Raw genomic sequence first — 17,857 nt, forward strand, 5'->3', positions numbered from 1 at the left:
CTTCTGGGAAATGTAGTTCGCTCGCCCCGCTGCTCGGCCGGAGCGCAGCGGCCTCGGGGCAAGAGAGGACTACAGCCCCCAGCCGCCTCGCTCCCCCTGGCGTGGTCCTTGGGCAGCGACCCCCGCCGCGTCCTCGGCCCTGGGGTTCCCCCTAACGTCCTCTAGGGGCCCTCCCCTCGGCCCCTCCCTGGGGACCCCCTCGGCCCCTCCAGGGGCCCCTCCCTGGGAACCCCCTCGGCCCCTCCCTGGGGACCCCCTCAGCCCCTCCAGGGGCCCCTCCCTGGGAGCCCCCTCGGCCCCTCCCTGGGGACCCCCTCGGCCCCTCCAGGGGCCCCTCCCTGGGAGCCCCCTCAGCCCCTCCAGGGGCCCCTCCCTGGGAGCCCCCTCGGCCCCTCCAGGGGCCCCTCCCTGGGGGCCTGGCGGGGAGGAAGGGCGATTCTCCCCCTCCCCCATGCCAAGACCTCTCCCTTACAGAAACTGGGCTGGGCCCCCGGCTTCTCCCCTCTGCAGACGAACCCCCCCCCCCCCGGCTGTAGAGTCTCTGCTCCTGCCTCGTGCCCCTCTCCTGGCCGAGCCACTGAGAGCAACAATACCATGGGGGGGGGTACGATGAGAGGATCCCCGCAGGGTGAGAGGGAAGCCTGTTGCCCCAAAGCAAGAGAAGGAGAAGAGTGCTGCAGGCAGGGCAGAAGGGAATGTCACCCAACCTGCTGCTCTACCTACTAGCGCCCAGGGCAGTTACTCAGAGCTGGCTGCCCTTTGCCTTCCTGAACTCAAATCTGGCACCTCAAACAATTGCAGATGCCTGTGCTGCTGCTTATCTGCTCACCTTGACCTCTGCTGGGTCCCTGCGTCATTTCACACTCACTCATGGCACTCCCTTTGGGGAGAGAACTTGACTTTTGAAGGTGAGCTTGAGCCTTTTTATTGCTTTGTTGTAATGAACAAGGAAAGCTTAAAATCTTTTCAGAGCTGTAAGTGGGTGGGGTGTTCTTTCCTCAGCTGGCTTGTACATTAGGAGCTCAGGTCTGGTCAAGGGTGAAAGATGATGATGACAGAGCTAGAGTAAATGATGAGAAGAAAGAAAGTTATTTTCCCTGGGGAGGGAAAAAATACTTTTAATCAGACTGTTTTAAAACACTTGGATGCTTCAAAAAGGCAAATAACTGTAATGACTAACTCACATTTTGAATAAAGGAAGCCTTTGTTAAATCTTTAACAATCTCACCAGCCAAGGCAGGTGCTGTTTACTGAGAGTTCTCATTGTTTAGACATCCTCCAACAAAGCCAGGAGATATCATGAATGTAAAATATGGTATTGGTAAGAATAAAGACTCATGATAGTAAAAGATCAGTCCTTTATACATCCTAGGCTGCAAGCCAATTGAAAAAACTGCTTTACAGGTCACTTTTAACACTTGACTTGAAATCTTTCCCAGTTAGCAAGCCGTGGTTCCCTGGCACATGTGCACTCTGCTCACTGTTTCCTACATGCATGGCTTTTTGCACTTGGCTGATCCTCAATTCATTGACTATACACTGCCCCTCTTACTACAAGTTGTAGCAAAAATGGCGAAGGACTGTAAAAAAAGTCTTGCTGAGCTAGGAAGTGTCAGGTGAGGGTTAGTGTCCCTTGCCCATCCTATCACTTCGCTACTCTTGAGTTAACACCTAAAATATATACTTAATATATATTTATAAATAGACTTTCAGTTTCAAAGACAACTGTTTTCATGTATGTGGCATTGGCAGCAAACACTCAAGTCCAGGGCTACTCAACACATGGCCCATGGGCTGCATGTGGTCCACGGCCTGTTTGTTTGCGGCCCGTGGTGCGGTTTGGGTTTACATGGGGTTCAACACACGGCTGACGTGGGATCCTGTGAAGGTGGCCTCCACTGGGAACACGCTCCACAATGGCAAGTCAATATAATGGTCTTCTCTTAATATGCATTTTAGTAGTTCAATTCCTGGACAGTCGGTGCTTGTTCAAAGTGCTGTCAGATGGGTGGAACTCGGGTAAATATTGCATTGTATTAATGTCAGCAGAACTGACTTAAATGGGGCCTGTGTGTTGTGTAGCCTTGCCTTAAACGTTGTATTCATGCCCATCAGTGTGAAAGAAGCTATTTGCATATATTTGCATATATGTTTGCACGTATATGCAACCACACTTAAGCTGCAGCCCTTCGCATGTGCTGAGAGTATCATTGTGGCTCCTGAGGCTTCCAAAGTTGAGTAGCCCTGCTCAAGCCCTTGTAGAGAGGCAGATCATCTTTGAATTTAAGTGAATTCTCTTGTGCAACTAAGAAGCTTCAGACCATGAGCACATCTGTCAGCTCCCCAGATAGCTTGGCCTCCAGTTTCAGTGCAAGTTGGAGTGAACCCTATGGAGCAGCCATATGGCCCCAGGAAACTGATCACTCTATCTCTTGTATTTCCTCCAGCTGGTCTCCTGATCCCAGGGAGTAAGAAGCACACCAGTCAACCAAAGCTTTCTTTAATTAAAACCATAACAATAATAAAATAAGCTTCTGTCCCTTTTCCTTGCGAAGGCAGCCTTGAAAATAAGCTAGTCACTCGGGAGTGAAAGGCAGGTACAGCTGGGCTCCAGTTCTGCAGGAAGCTAGAAGCGATCAAAAGATTCCCTTCTGCACATGCACATGCCTAGGTAACGCCCCTGCTGGGGAGTGTTATCTGTTCCCAGTCCACAGCACCTTTTAGCTCTCCTGTTTGCCGCTGCCATTCTGAGAACAGGTGTGGAAAGATACAGCAGAGTAGCCTGGAAGATTTACATTTTGTTGACAATCTGACTTTTCTAAATGACAGCCAACCAGCATATGAGGATTGTGCAGCATTGCACACAGAGAGGGGTTAATAATTAGTCATCAAAGCAAATCTAAGAAAGAATTCCAGGAACTCCCAAATCAGCAAAGGAAAGCAGAAAGTGTGCCTCTGATACCTAAGGCTAGGTCAGGAGAGCAAGGGAAATATGAGATGCCTTTTCTGCACACACACACACACACCCATCTTCAGCTTAAAGTGGAACACGGGAAGGAGAATATGGGTGCAACATTACTGCATTTTACCAATTTCCCTGAGATACTCACTTGCATAGTCATAATCACAGATTTTATTAAAAGCTTTGCTCTGAAGTTCCTTGCTTCCCCATGCACTCACACCCAGCTGGACAGAACAGCAAAGTACTGTATGAAGAGACAATAGTCCAGGCCGTCTGCCCCGAAGTAAGTGGAGAGAAAACAGCGTCAAGCCAGTGCGTGCAGGATCCCGGAAATAGAACTGCCCAGCATCTGTTTCTCTTGTCCCAGGGATGGAGGGCACCGGGCCCAGAGCCCACACACACACCCATTTGTGTATTGCACGCAACGGCTTACTCCCCATTCAGAACTGTCCAGGGGCTGCAGGATGTGGAGTGTCTGCGGAACAGGGTGGCTCATGGCATGTTCTGCCAGCCCTGAAGAGTGTCCCCTGCAGAGAGCAGTCCTGCTCAGCATGTGTCTCCTGCCTGGCCCAGGCCGGTTCTGCTGGCTTTGTTCCAACACCTCCTTTTGCAGTCCCTGGGCCTGATCTGGACAAGCCCTTCTGCATCTCCTACCCCAGGTAGTCACTGGCCTCGTTTCTTTTCCTCTGGAGAGTCTGGAACACATGACTGACATCAGCGCCCTGCTGGGTGTGTGCCTCACCTTCCATGCAATGAAACCCCACAATCCTTTTCTGTCCTGGGTGGCATAGTCCTGGCCTTCACAACTTCCTCTGGAGAGGAGTTCCACAGGTTGACGGGGCCTTGTGTGAAGCAATTCTTCCTTTTGTTTGTTTTAAACCTGCTGCCTATTCATTTCATTTGGTGACCCTCTAGGTCTTGTGTTATGGGAACAATAACATTCTCCACACCTGTCGTGGTTTTATAAGCCTGCAGAAACAACAGCCTTTGCAAGAGCCCGGGCCTTCACACCAGCACAGGTCATGCAGTAGACTTAAGAGCTGGGCTGCCTCTGAAAATACAGCTCTTGGCTTCTGGCCTAGGCCAGGCACGCCAGGCCCAGCTAGTGTGCTGCTGGGAGTGTGGGTGTGGAAGGCAGTCAGGAATTTCCATCGACTACTCGATAGGCACTTGGGCATTCCGCCTTTGAAATGTACAAGAGCCCCCGCTGGGCCCCTCTAGGGCGCTTGTCCATTGCAAAGGAGAAATGCGGAACTCCGCGTGCAGCCCGGGGCCAGCAGGAAATCCCGCTGACTCCGGGCTGCACGTGGGGGCCAGCTTTGAAATGTACGAGAGTCTCTCATGGAGCCTGGGGTCAGCGGTGGACTCTGAGTCCAGAGGGTCAGTCCCCAGCTGACCCTGGGCTCCATGCGGCGCTGCTGCTTTGAAACGCCACCTCAGTGTTTCAAAGCAACAGTGCTGCACAGCTGATCCTGGGCTCCATGCGGCGCTGCTGCTTTGAAGTAGCCCTCTCCAGCCCCTGCCCTTGGCTGCCTCTATCTGATAGAGCAGGTCTGCACAACATGCGGCCCACAGGGGCTCACTGTGCAGCCCCATCCGATCAGCCAGCCGGGCGGAGGAGCAGCGCACCGCCCCGCCGGGGAGGGGGAAGTGCGGCGATTCTCGCTGCCGGGCTGCCTGCATGCAGCTCCAGCACGAGGAGGCAGGGTGCGAGTCAGAGGGCAGGATGCCGACAGACTCCAGGACACTGGCATGATGTGGTATCATGACATCACGGCTGGCGACCGCCGCATTCAAAAAGGCTCCGGCAGCCCTGCAACCTGGAAGGCAGAAGCCAGGTAGGGGAGGGGGAAGGGGCTTGTGCTGAGGGGAGGGGGGCAGGTCAGGAGAAAGGGGAAGGCACCAAGGGGCGGGGTGCAGGAGAGACAAATGCCAGGGGACCAAGTGGAGACATGCGTGGTGGGGTTTTTCCAAGTTGTGCAGGCCTGTGATAGAGGCAGCAAGGGGGGGAAATCGACTAGTCGACTCGTCCTTAATACCCTGAGATGGCAGGGCTGGGGCACCCCGACCGGAACAGTGCGAGCTACATGCACTGAGACCGACCTTTGGAGTGCTAGGGCTTGTCCCCGTGGCAGGTGAGCCCCAGCCACGCCTGGGGTTGCCACACATGTAGCTATGGACACGTCCAGAGCCCTGCAGAGCTGATCATGGTTTCTCCATCAGTATGTGAGCAGAGCAGACAACCAAGCAGCAGTGATTGAGAACGGGTTCTGTGCACTGGCTGGCAGTAAACCCCTTGCAGGCTGGGTCAGGATGGACAGGGAGCACGCCGGAGTCCGGGAGAGGCAGAACAGTCGCTGCTGGCGTCCTGTCCCTCAAGCCTTTCAAACTTCCCTTCCCCACCCCTGGCTGGAGCCCGTTCGGAGCTTGCTCTGACGTCCTGCGCAGCTCCACAGTGCCACCGCCAGGCTCAGCGGAACAAAGAGGGAATCGCAACTGCTTGTGCTCTCATCCCACAAAACCTTCCTCTCAGCGCTACAGCAGCTAGTACCCTGCCATCTAGCCACCGAGAGCGTTCAGCCGTGGGGAGCTATTCCTGAGCACAAAGCCCCAACCCAATTCATTTCCAGTTGAAAAGATTTATTTGTACTTCCCTCCCCTCACAAATGGGTCTAAAGTGCAGAGCGGATTTTACTCAGACTGCCTGAACAAATACAAAGCCGGACGATACCCAGACATGAACCACTCCAAGACAGGCCAAGAAGAGAAACCAACAGAATTCCACTTGTCATCACCTACCGCCCCCAACTTCAACCCCTCCAGCGCATTAGCAGCAGGGCTCGCCAGCCGTGCTGTCCGGTGATCTACGCATGCTCAGATTGCCCGAACCCGGCTCTTCCGGGTTGTAATCTACTCGCCCCGGGCAAGTAGATTACATAGATTGTCGAGCCCTGATTAGCAGCAATCTACAGCTTAGCCCGGAAAATGACCCCTCGCTCTGAGGCCTTGGGGGACTGGCCAATCCTCGCCTACGGACAACCCCCCTAACCTCAAACAAATTCTGTCCAGTCACCACACAGCAAACCTCCATTGTAATCATCCAGGAACCCACCTCTGCAATCAGCCCCGGTGCCAACTCCACATACACCTACACCAGCGATTTCACCACTGGACCCAACCACATCAGCCACCACGTCAGTGGCTCATTTAACCGCACATCCACTAACGTGATCTAGGCCATCAAATGCCAGCAATGCCCCTCTACAATGTATACGGGCCAAACGGACAGGCTCTACAGGAAAGAATTAATGGACACAAATCTGATCTCCGAAAAGGCAACACACAGAAACCTGCTGGAGACACTTGAACCTGCCCGGGCCCTTATGGATGGATCTCCAAGTCACCGTGTTGTTTCAGGCCAAATCCACAAGCCACATACACAGGGAAGCCTTGGAACTGCAGGTGCGTGCAGACTCTCAGGTCCCCGAGCGGGTCCCCGCAGGTGCATGCAGGCTCTCGGGTCCCAGTGCTGGTCCCCGCAGGTGCGTGCAGGCTCTCGGGTCCTGGTGCAGGTCCCTGCAGGTGCGTGCAGGCTCTCGGGTCCCGGTGCTGGTCCCCGCAGGTGCGTGCAGGCTCTCGGGTCCCGGTGCTGGTCCCCGCAGGTGCGTGCAGGCTCTCGGGTCCCAGTGCTGGTCCCTGCAGGTGCGTGCAGGCTCTCGGGTCCCGGTGCTGGTCCCCGCAGGTGCGTGCAGGCTCTCGGGTCCCAGTGCTGGTCCCCGCAGGTGCGTGCAGGCTCTCGGGTCCCGGTGCAGGTCCCTGCAGGTGCGTGCAGGCTCTCGGGTCCCGGTGCTGGTCCCCGCAGGTGCGTGCAGACTCTCGGGTCCCGGTGCGGGTGCGTGCAGGCTCTCGGGTCCCGGTGCTGGTCCCCGCAGGTGCGTGCAGGCTCTCAGGTCCCGGTGCTGGTCCCCGCAGGTGCGTGCAGACTCTCGGGTCCCGGTGCGGGTCCCCGCAGGTGCATGCAGGCTCTCGGGTCCCGGTGCTGGTCCGCGCAGGTGCGTGCAGACTCTCGGGTCCCGGTGCGGGTCCCCGCAGGTGCGTGCAGACTCTCGGGTCCCGGTGCGGGTGCATGCAGGCTCTCGGGTCCTGGTGCGGGTCCCCGCAGGTGCGTGCAGACTCTCGGGTCCCGGTGCTGGTCCCCGCAGGTGCGTGCAGACTCTCGGGTCCCGGTGCTGGTCCCCGCAGGTGCGTGCAGACTCTCGGGTCCCGGTGCGGGTGCATGCAGGCTCTCGGGTCCCGGTGCAGGTCCCTGCGGGTGCGTGCAGACTCTCGGGTCCCGGTGCGGGTCCCCGCAGGTGCGTGCAGACTCTCGGGTCCCGGTGCTGGTCCCCGCAGGTGCGTGCAGGCTCTCGGGTCCTGGTGCGGGTCCCCGCAGGTGCGTGCAGACTCTCGGGTCCCGGTGCTGGTCCCCGCAGGTGCGTGCAGACTCTCGGGTCCCGGTGCGGGTGCGTGCAGGCTCTCAGGTCCCGGTGCTGGTCCTCGCAGGTGCGTGCAGACTCTCGGGTCCCGGTGCGGGTGCGTGCAGGCTCTCAGGTCCCGGTGCTGGTCCTCGCAGGTGCGTGCAGACTCTCGGGTCCCGGTGCGGGTGCGTGCAGGCTCTCAGGTCCCGGTGCTGGTCCTCGCAGGTGCGTGCAGACTCTCAGGTCCCCGTGCGGGTCTTCGCAGGTGCGTGCAGACTCTCAGGTCCCCGTGCGGGTCTTCGCAGGTGCGTGCAGACTCTCAGGTCCCCGTGCGGGTCCTCGCAGGTGCGTGCAGACTCTCAGGTCCCCTGCGGGTCTTCGCAGGTGCGTGCAGACTCTCAGGTCCCGGTGCTGGTCTTCGCAGGTGCGTGCAGACTCTCAGGTCCCCGTGCGGGTCTTCGCAGGTGCGTGCAGACTCTCAGGTCCCCGTGCGGGTCTTCGCAGGTGCATGCAGACTCTCAGGTCCCGGTGCGGGTCCTCACAGGTGCGTGCAGACTCTTGGGTCCCTGCTTTTTGTTGGTGCTTTTCTACCCTCACCAGAGCTCTGGTCATTTAAAACACAGAACAAACCAAGCCGTAACAGGAGGGGGGCAGCTCTGAGGTCTGCTAGGGAGCTTGCTGGTCTGATCTACCTGGGAAGGACTTTAAACCCTACAGGGATGGGTGCTAAAGCAAACCTGACAATTGCTAGAGGTGCCTGAAGCAGGAACTCGGAAGCCTCTTTCTCAGGGCTCATTGGCATTTTTAGCTGGATCCTACACAGGCTGAGGCACGGGCGTCCCAGGTTACACACTGGGGTAGCCTCCCAAGCTCTGTGTGCACCTAGAGCTACTCACGGCAGAGGTGCCTGCAGGATCGGGGCCCCAAAGCTTACCTTAGAGTTAGGGCTGTTCCAGCTGCTGTCCCTGGCTTTTGCTTGCGTTCATCCTTCTGACGGCGCTGGCAAGACCCAGTCTGGCTTTGGAGCAGCGTTTTGATGGGCCTCCCCACAGCTCTATTCATGATCTGTATTGCCCAGGCGTGTATTACAGTCACAAACAGGGTGTCCACCCAGAGCACCCCACGGGAGGGCATCCAGCTAGCACTGTGCTGCGCCCGTCGAGCCGCGGGCTTCCATCCATTCCTCTCCCTCCCGGCTGCCCCGGGGGGGCAGAGGAGGGTGCAGCAGCAGCTCCCTGACTGTCCGGGGGAGGGGAGAAGAATAGCAGCAGCCTGGCAGGGCTGGGGGGCAGTGCACCCCCCAGTCTCCTAGCTGGACAGTTATGGACGGGCCTGCTGATTAAAGGTAAAACCTGGGGCGAGCCACAAAGGGTTAACAGATCCTGCCTGCTCCACAGCTGCTTCGGTGCGGTTGAAGGGGAAGAGGGGCCAGGGGAAACCTGGCGGAAAGCTGCCCCCCCAGCTTCAGGCTACTTGGAGCAGGGAAATCCTATGGGAATTCCTGAGCACACGGACGCTCCATTGTCTTCCGTCTGTCGCATGTACTCGAGCCAAAACCAGCCCCAAAGAAAGGCCTTAAAGCAGACCGCTGGCGCTGAATGCCCTTCCCTGGCCGGGGACACTGCTTCCGAGGGAATCCCCTCAGCAGCTGGCTCCAGCTCCGAGACAGGAGGGGCTAGATCCCCTCCAAGGCTCCTGGCTATTTTTAATCCAGTCTAGTGCCTCCAGGAGCTAGCGGGGCCTGTCCTCTCGCTGCGCTCTGGGCGTGCCCGCGGTGGCAGTGAGTTCCACAAGCTGGAGGTGGAACATGCCAGGTGCTTTGGGCTCCCTCTGCATGAACTGTGCTCCGCCAAGAAGAGAGGGGCTTGGATTCCAGGGATCGCGGGTCCCACTCTTACCCCTTGCTGCACTTCCACACGTGGGCTGCCTTGTTCTGGCTCGACTCATTGTCCCGGGCGTGACCCTGTGTGCAGCTCTGGCCCAGTTCTGGGAGGGCCAGGCCACGGCCAGCAGGTAGTGCAGGGCCGGTCAGCTGGCTCCTAGCCATGGTGAGAAGCGGGAGTGCTGAGCCACTGGCGAGGGCGCTGGCCTGCGAGGTGGCTGTGGGCCTGGAGCCTGCCGGTAACACTGGCCCGACCTGCGCGGTGCGGGAGGGGGGTACGCATGGTGGGAGTGAAGGGGCACCGGGCTGACAGGCGCCATGCCTGTCCCAGAGACAGCAGCCAAAGGGCAGCACTGGAGGGGGAATTCCCTAGGCATGAAAACTCCCCCTCCGCAGTGGTGGGAACTGCGCCCGGAGGCACTTGTCCCCTGCCCCAGCAGCGCGATGGGCCTGCGTCTGAGCACCGTGAAAGGGAAACCAGACCCCTCACTCCCATGGGGGCGTCCAGCACTCCTGGCCCCTGCCCACAGCACCACCCCAGGGCAGGGTCCCCAACGCCACCCGCCTGTCCCTTTCATCATCAAGGGGGCATGTTTCTGCAACTTCCCACCCAGTGACCGTCAATGCCCTGGGGACCCCTTGATGGGACAGAGAGATCTCAAGTCCACGTGTCCAGTGCCCGGCAGCAGGGGCTCTGTGATGCAACGGGAGGCTGGGGAGAGGCCGTGGTCCGAGGTGACTGCCCCCTGGCTGTAACACAAGGGCAGGAGCACATCAGCTTGTGGCCGACCCGCCTGGGGGCACAGCTGGGGCAGGGCACAAGCGGGTTTCTCTGGGCCCCTGCACAAAGCTGCACTGCTCCTGAGGAGCACACCCATGCCTGGGCCAGGCTGGTGTTTGTTCACGCAGGGAGGACGAGGGCCTGGTAGCCCTTCCTCCAGGCAGCATAGCCGGCTGAGTGTAGGGGCAGGTGGGCGCCCCCTGAAGTGTGGGCAGCCCTCCTGTGAGCTGGGGATCAGCAGGGTCTCCCCATCAGCTCATTTGCCCATCTCTGCTCCCAGGTGCGACCAAGCGCTTGGACGGCCGCCTGGGTGCCGGAGCGTCCAGCGCCTGGCAGAAGCCCGGAGCTGGGACATCGCCCTCAGCCCCGCCTGGGATGCCAGCGGGTCACTGCAGATCTGGCGGCAGCTACTGCCTGGGCCCCTCACTCCCCGTTTGGTGGGGGGGTGGTCACTGTCCTGAGACCTGCTCGCCCTCCCTGAAAGAACAGACGGGCCTGCATCGCGCCTCCCCCCACCCACCCGTCGCAGGGCCTCTCGGGCTGCCACCGACCTCCCAGCATGTGCAGGCTGCCTGCCCCGCCTGGACTGGGACCAGCAGTGGAAGGTCTCTGCTGTCAGCTCTCCAGCCAGGAGGAGCGCCCGCTTCCCCGGGTCTCAGTGCCTGGTCCTGACGCAGCTGTGCGCCGTGCCCTAGGGGGGCGCCTGGCTGGTGCTGTCCCAGCACTCTGGGCTTCAGCCGGCCCGCTAGAAAGCCACAGGGATCTGCGGCAGGGCCCTGCCCAGGGAAACACTTCCCAGAGCAGGGAATCGACGACTCGGGCACGGCTCCACAGCTGTCCGGTCGGAGCCCATCTCAGCTGGGCACGAGTTGTGGAAGCTGGAGGGGGAGACCAGCGAGTCTGAGTCTCCCACCAGTCGGCCTGCTCCCGCCCACAGACTGAGAGCGTCTGAAATCCCCAGCAACGGGGCTCCCGTCACTTCCTGTGGGAGACGGTTTCCTGACAGACAGCCCGCCTGGCCCGGGCTTTCAGCCTGTTGGTCCCAGTGCACCTCAGTTCCTCCCCATGGGGGTCACGGCACCTCGGATGCGGGTGCTCCCTTCCCCCTTCAAATGTGCCTCCGCTGCCCAGAGAACACAATGATGGACTCCTGGGTGCGCCTCGCCAGAGCCCACGGCGTCTCTTGGGTCAGCAGCGGCTGTACGTGGCGCCTGGCTCCATGCAGGGACGTGCTGGGTTCAGGGAGCACTGGTCTGTGCTGGGGGCAGGGGAGAGAGGGTTGCGGGGGGCAATGCAGGGGTGCTAGCACGTGAGTGGGCTGGCCTACTCTGCACTGCATCGGCTCTGCTGCCTGCCCCCGGCGGGCACGCATGAGCAGGGCCCAGCGCCCCTCTGAGGCATGTGGGGGTGGGCAGTAGGGGTGTCGGGGCCAACCCCAGCCACGAACGGAATGGAATGGAACGGAAGGTTGTAGGCTGGGGTGTCCCCGTCAGAGCTCAGCAGAGCTGGGAGCTTCCTGCCTGGTAGAGAGCCTGGCCATACAAGCTGTTCTTTACTCCCACGGGCCCCAGCGCGCTCTCTCCTGCAGCACCCAGCCCAGCCGCCCGCCAGAGCCATGCCCATTTCAGTAGCAGTCCTGGCAGGAGCACAAGCTGCCCAGCAGGACTTGGTGTTGCCCAGCTGGGCCGACGTGCACACGGAAGGGATCTCGCCAAGAGATGGGGCTGCCTGGTTAAGTCCTCGCCGTTTGCCAAACTTTCCTGCAGTGGTGCTGACTTTGAGCTTCCTTGTACAGAAACGACTCGACTCCACAGACGTCCTGCTGGCCACACCGGCCCCCGGGGGGAGAACAAGGAGCAAGATGTGTCTGTCAGCCTAGACAGGTACCGTGCGGGAGAGAGGAAGTCGTGTCCCTTCCCCTCAGCTCACTGCTCACATCAGGAAGCTGTCATCCCCCTCCGAGGAGCGAGGTTCCAAGGCCCAAAGTGCCACCTCAGTGCTGGAGGAGCTACGTTACCCCAGGCCCACGGGCGTGGGAGTTCATGGGGCCACCTACTCTCGTGCAGGCGATTCTTGTTGGCACTGGCCGATGAGCGAGTTCTGGGTCCTGAGGAGCAGCATTTCAGCAAGGCTGAAAGAACAAGGCCTGTGGCCAGTAGCCAAGCGAGGCACCGACTAGCAGCGTGCAGATCGGTCGGTAATTCAGTGTTTGACTGGCAGTGCTGCGAGAGCCCCGCTGGCAGCGCCGAGGTCTCAGTCTCAGCCTCTCGGTTCAGAAGCTGGAACTAGGCGGGGAGCCTCCTTGGAAGCAGAGGGCTGGAGACCAGCCCTGAACTCCCCGCATGGCCAGGCAGGGTTCGGGTCCAAGGTGCTTTGCTATGGAGCTTGGGTAAACTGCTAAGTTCTGGGCCAGATTCAAATTTTCCAGCTGCCCGCTAAGCACGGCCCGACTCCACTGGGACCAGAGGGATTTGCAGGGTGGAATCAAGGATAGGGGTGGGGTGGAAGGTGCAAATATGAGAGGGGGATAGAGCGGTGCTCGAGGGGGGCAGGAACCAGGAGGGATGCAGAGAGGGAGAGGTGCAGGGCCAGGAAGATGGGAAGCACCATTGGAGGCAAAAGGCTGGAGAGGGTTTGAAGAGGGTGGCATGAGCAGAGGGGTGCGAATGAAACCTCTGGCCTGATGCAGGGGGCTTGGGCCAGAAGCAGGAACCCTGCAGTCAAGGGAAGTGAGAACCAGAGGCGGGTTTGGGGGGGGGGGGGCTGGCAGATGGTGAGATCACAGGCACTGCTGAGAAGGGGCGAACCTTGGGGGGGGACGTAAAGGAAGAGACCAGCTTCCCGAACCTGCCTACCCGCCCCCTAACTGCCAGTGGGGCTGGACCCGCGCTGCTCTGTGACATCTGAATGGCCGGCGTTCAGGGGATCCTAGGCCAGGCTGTGGGCCGGCGCCCTCTGCGAGGCAGACTCAAGCCCAGAGACAGCTTTGCCTCCTGCAGGACGGGTTTCGTTTCTGCCCAAAGACCTGCTGGGTTTCCCGCCCTGTCGGGACGTGCAGTCGTCACGTCACCTTGAAGGCAGCCTCTGTGGTGTGACTGGCCTGTCTGCGGCCGAGCAATGGGGAAGTGCCCTGAGGAACCACGTCGGAGACACCTAGCCCCGCGCCTGGCCGCTGCTTGAGGTCGCTGCACAGGCGGCACTTTCCCACACAGCCTGTTCCTCTCCTCTGGCTGTGACGCGAGTGCTGCTTTGCCTGGGCTTGCTAGTAACGGAGCTACAGCGGGACTCCCGCCTCTGGCCGGGTGCTGGGTCAGCCCAAGGCAGCCCCCCGCACCTGGCACTGGGGAGCGAGAGCCCTGCTGGCAGCTTCCTTGCTCCCGCGGCTGGTGCCACTGCCAGCTCTCTTGCATCTTTGCTTGGGCTGCGGCTGCTGAATGGCTGGCAGAACAGCAGGGCCGGGGCCAGGCGGGTGACAGCAGGAGGCTTGGAGGCTGGGGAAATGCAAGAGCTTCCTGTGCTGAGCCGCAGCCTGGAGGGGGGCAGCGCCTGCGGGGATGAGCCCAGGCGAGGATGGCTATGCTGGGCACGTGGCGCTCTGCGAGGCACGCCTAGGGCACAGGTGGCCGAGGCAGGCCTGGGGCCGCCATGAGGGGCTGGGGCTGAGGAGGCTTCGATGGGCTGCAGAAGTGGGTGAGTGAGCTCGGCCGTTTGCACCTTGCTTGCGGTGAGCATCTGGTTCTCGCAGGGCTCAGAGGCAGGGTCTCCAGTAAGAGGCAGCTGACCCCTCGCCCCTCCCCAGCGCATAGGGTGAGGCAGCCCCTAGGTCTGGCAGAGGTGGGGACCAGAGCAGCCAGGAGCCGGCTGGGAGCTTGGATCTTGCACCCTATTAGGGCCAAAGGTCCCATGGATCCTAGGGATGGGACTGTGGCCCACAGAATCCCCCCAATTTCCCTGTGGCCGGAAGCAGCTTCTGTCTCTTTGCTCCCACACAGCCCCGGAAAGCAGCTGCTCCCCGCACTCCGAGCTGAACCATGGCCATGGGGGAGGAGGGAACCTGCATTTCCACCCCCCCATGTTGCCTGAGGAAGCCCCTACGACTTGAGCGCGGTGACCGGGACTTGTCTACACGTGGAACTCTTCAGCATAGCCATTCCGGAATCGCTTCGCGTGCGCATGCCACGCCTGCCGACGGGGGCAACGAGGGGCAGGGGCACTCGCCCCAGGCCTGGCCGTTCAAAGGGCCCGAGGGTTCCCGGCCACTCTACTATGGCAGCAGAGGCGGCCTGACCCCCAGGCCTGTTAAATCACACGCTCTGGGTGGTGCTGAGGGCTGGCTGGAGTGTGGAAACAGTCTCCCGTCCCCCCTCCCAGGGCCCGTGCAGGCTGTCAGCTCCCTGGCAGATGCGTATTGCAGAACAAGAGAGCGCCTTCTTCCTTCTCCAAGTGGCACGACACTGAGCCAGAAAAGACACTTATTCTGGACTAAGCCTCTACACATGGAATTACTTAGGAACGGTTATCCCTGTGTCCCTTGGATGGACGCAGGAACAGACGCATAAACCCCTTCGGTGGACCAACCACAAGACGCCCACACTCCCAGTGTGGGTCAGACTAGCACAGACCAAGCCAATGACTCTTTGTGGAGGGTAACCATTCCAGGAGCCATTTCTTCCATTCCTGGCTCTCCTTTTCTGATGTATCGACTGCTATCCTTTGGAGAGTTTGTGCGTCTGCCAGCCTGCGTGATGCATAAGAAAGCCCATCATCCGTCTGTCTGAGTCTGTTTGGTCAAGAACTCCCCCTAAACAGTAAGTGCTAGGGCCACCACAAGCGGCAGCTTCCTCGTATTATAACGTAAAGCAAGGGCAGGGTTTGGCTGTGCCAGGCCAATAGGATGTGCCTGGACTCGGATTGTTTCTCAAAGGGAAAGGGAGGACTGTGTTAGCAGGGACAGCTATACTCACACGTGACCACCAGGGGGCAGCAAGCAAGGGGACGCTTATACCTAGAATGACTACAGGGGGCAGAAAGTGCCCCAGCCCCAGGTAGCAGCCGATGGCTGGCAACATGGCCCCTGCCACCCCAGCCTGCCCTGGGGAGTAGCTGCTGGCCAGCTAGCATGGCCCCCGCTAGCCTGGGTTAGCCCCAGGGAGAAGCAGGTGAGCAGGCTGTGTGCCCTGAGGCCACCTCTCTCACACACCTCCCAACCCCCCCACCCTGGCTCCTGCACCCCAACCCCCTGCCCTGAGCTCCTCCTCACCCCCCAACCTGACTCCTTCAGCCCCCTGCTCCACAGCCCCCTGTCCTGAAAGGCCCAAGCAATGCCAGGTAAGTCTTCTCCTTACTATACACATTTTCTTTACACATTCCAAATGGCAAGAGCTGGCCAGTTTCAACTGAACAGGCCACTCCCATATATCATTTATGGAAAGTAACAATATTTGGGTGGGAGGGTACCTCCTCGTCTCTGTTCTCCCTGCCTGGCTTGCAGGGTGTTTGGGACTCTGTCAAATGTGTTTCAAACAAGTTACAGGAAATGCACCACAGCCAGTGTCTCCCCTGCTACGGCACTGTTGCCCTACTGACTGCTGAGCAAAGAATGGGCCTTGCCGAGAAGCCTTTCGTGTGTCTACCTGGGTGTGACTGTGACCCTGGCTAGAGGTCAGTGGTGACACAATGTGGCCAGCCCGCAGGAGATGAGCGAGTGCTCTCAGTCCACGTCCCGGGGAACACCTGTCCACGTTTTCAAACCTGTCTGCCTCCGTGGCAAGCGGGAGGTAAGAATTCAGGATTTCAGCCGGAGAATCATCGAATTGTAGGGCTGGAAGGGACCTCAGAAGTTCAAGGCCGGCCACCTGAGCTGAGGCAGACCATGGAACTTCCTTTGTCCCTGACGGGGGGGTCCAGGCCCGGGGCAATGGATTCTTCCTAAAAGTGGGGTCCCCATGACACACCGCCACTCCATGGCCCTCCCTCCGACCTGCCTCTTTCCCCAAGACCCTGCCCCCCCAGCCAAGATGGAATCATGACAGTGGGGCCCAAGAGCAGCCTCCAGCCTGTGTCCTTGCTCTCCAGATCCCTCCCTAGGGCAGATGGTGGGGTGGCAGCCTCATATTTGGCTGTGTGGATCTTACCTTGACCTGGCTCCAGCTTCTCGCCATGATAAGAGCCACCGGGAGCAATGGGGAGCCGTGGACCCTCCCCCTGCCGTGGATGGGCGATCCAGGGGCGTGTGGAAACATGGGCTGGGGGTGTGTGTCTGTGGCTACCTTACAGCTGCTCAGGCTTCCTGGACTACCGTTACCCATGCCAAGTTCTGTCTGGGACACAGGGCCTGGAGGTGGGTAAGGAAGGGTGGGGCTCCGGCACATGGTAAAAAGTGGGAGGGCAGTGGCCTTTGGGCCCCCTCTGTGCCGACATCCATGGTCCAACCTCCAGTGACAGGGATTTCACAATCTCTCTTGGCTCCCTGTTCCAGAGTATAACCATCCGCACAGAAAGACAGGCTTCCTCTCAAGCACAAGTCTCTCTTGCTGCAGACTAAGCCCGTTCCTGCGTTCCCCACCTTCAGAGGACATGGAGAATACTTGATCCTTGTCCTCTTCATGACCTGAAGACTTATCAGGTCCCCCCCTCAGTTGTCTTCTCTCAACACTAACCCTGACAGAAAGAGCAACAAGAAAGCATCCCTAGACAAACTGGAGGATTGAGACAAATGAAATCTGATGAGGTTCAACAAGGACAAGTGCAGAGTCCTGCACTTGGGACAGAAGAATCCCAAGCATTGTTACAGGCTGGGGACCAAATGGCGAAGTAGCAGTTCAGCAGAAAAGGACCTGGGGATTGCCAAGGATGAGAGAAGCTGGCTATGAGTCAATGGAAAGCTAACAGCATATTGGGGTGCATTAGGAGAAACATTGCCAGCAAATCTAGAGAAGTGATTATTCCCCTTTATTCAGCACTGGTGAGGCCACATCTGGAGTATTGTGTCCGGTTCTGGGCCCCCCCCACTATCGAAAGGATGTGGACGCATTGGAGAGGGTCCAGCGGAGGGCAACCAAAATGATGAGGGGGCTGGAGCACATGACCTACAAGGAGAGGCTGAGGAATCTGGGCTTACTTAGTCTGCAGAAGAAAAAAGTGAGGGGGGAATTGGTAGCAGCTTTCAACTACCTGAAGGGGGGTTCCAGAGAGGCTGTTCTCAGTGGTGGCAGCTGACAGAACGAGGAGCAATGGGTTCAAGTTGCAGTGGGGGAGGTCTAGGTTGAGGTTGGTCCTGCTTTGGGCAGGGGTCTGGACTCGATGATTCCTGAGGTCTCGTCCAGCCCTGGGGTTCTATGCTTCTATGAAAGCATTTTACACTTCTTTGAAAAGCAAGAGAAGGCCCAAGAGCAGGGCAGTCCCGTTACTCAATAAGAAGAAAAAGACACCAACAGAAAACGCACCAGTGGCCAAAGTGTGTTAATGACTCGTTGGTTTCTGTTTTCACCCAAAACTTTAGCAGTGACTAGATAACGAGCACAGCAAACATCAGCATAAAGGGGGCAGCATGTGAGGCCAAAATAGGAAAAGAGCAAGTTAGGAATTTACTTAGACAAGCTGGATGACCTCAAATGGGCAGGGCCAAGTGAACTTCTTAACATGCGCAAGGAACTGGCTGAAGAAATCTGAGTCATTAGCAATTATCTTTGAGAACTGGAGGAGGACGGGAGAGATCTGAGGGGACTGAAAAGGAACAAATATAGTATCCATCTCTAAAAAGCGGACTAAGGACA

The 17,857-nt window shown here is 58.9% G+C and overlaps 1 protein-coding gene and 1 long non-coding RNA gene across 2 annotated transcripts in view; one reads left to right on the forward strand and one right to left on the reverse strand.

The window, feature by feature from the left end:
- Nucleotides 1-781: 781 nt before the first annotated feature.
- On the forward strand, nucleotides 782-15,403 carry LOC142830714 (uncharacterized). The gene is made up of 3 exons (XR_012906158.1): nucleotides 782-908; nucleotides 11,878-11,965; nucleotides 14,075-15,403. It is a non-coding gene; the product is annotated as an uncharacterized LOC142830714 (long non-coding RNA).
- Nucleotides 902-17,857, reverse strand: part of THAP4 (THAP domain containing 4) — a 75,532-nt gene continuing 58,576 nt past the window's right edge. Inside the window, exon 8 of the mRNA XM_075937167.1 lies at nucleotides 902-1,060. The gene's annotated coding sequence lies outside the window, so the exon portion shown is untranslated. The remainder of the gene's footprint in view (nucleotides 1,061-17,857) is intronic.

The sequence above is a fragment of the Pelodiscus sinensis genome, chromosome 10 (genome assembly GCF_049634645.1).
Source record: "Pelodiscus sinensis isolate JC-2024 chromosome 10, ASM4963464v1, whole genome shotgun sequence".
NCBI classification, from domain to species: domain Eukaryota; kingdom Metazoa; phylum Chordata; order Testudines; family Trionychidae; genus Pelodiscus; species Pelodiscus sinensis.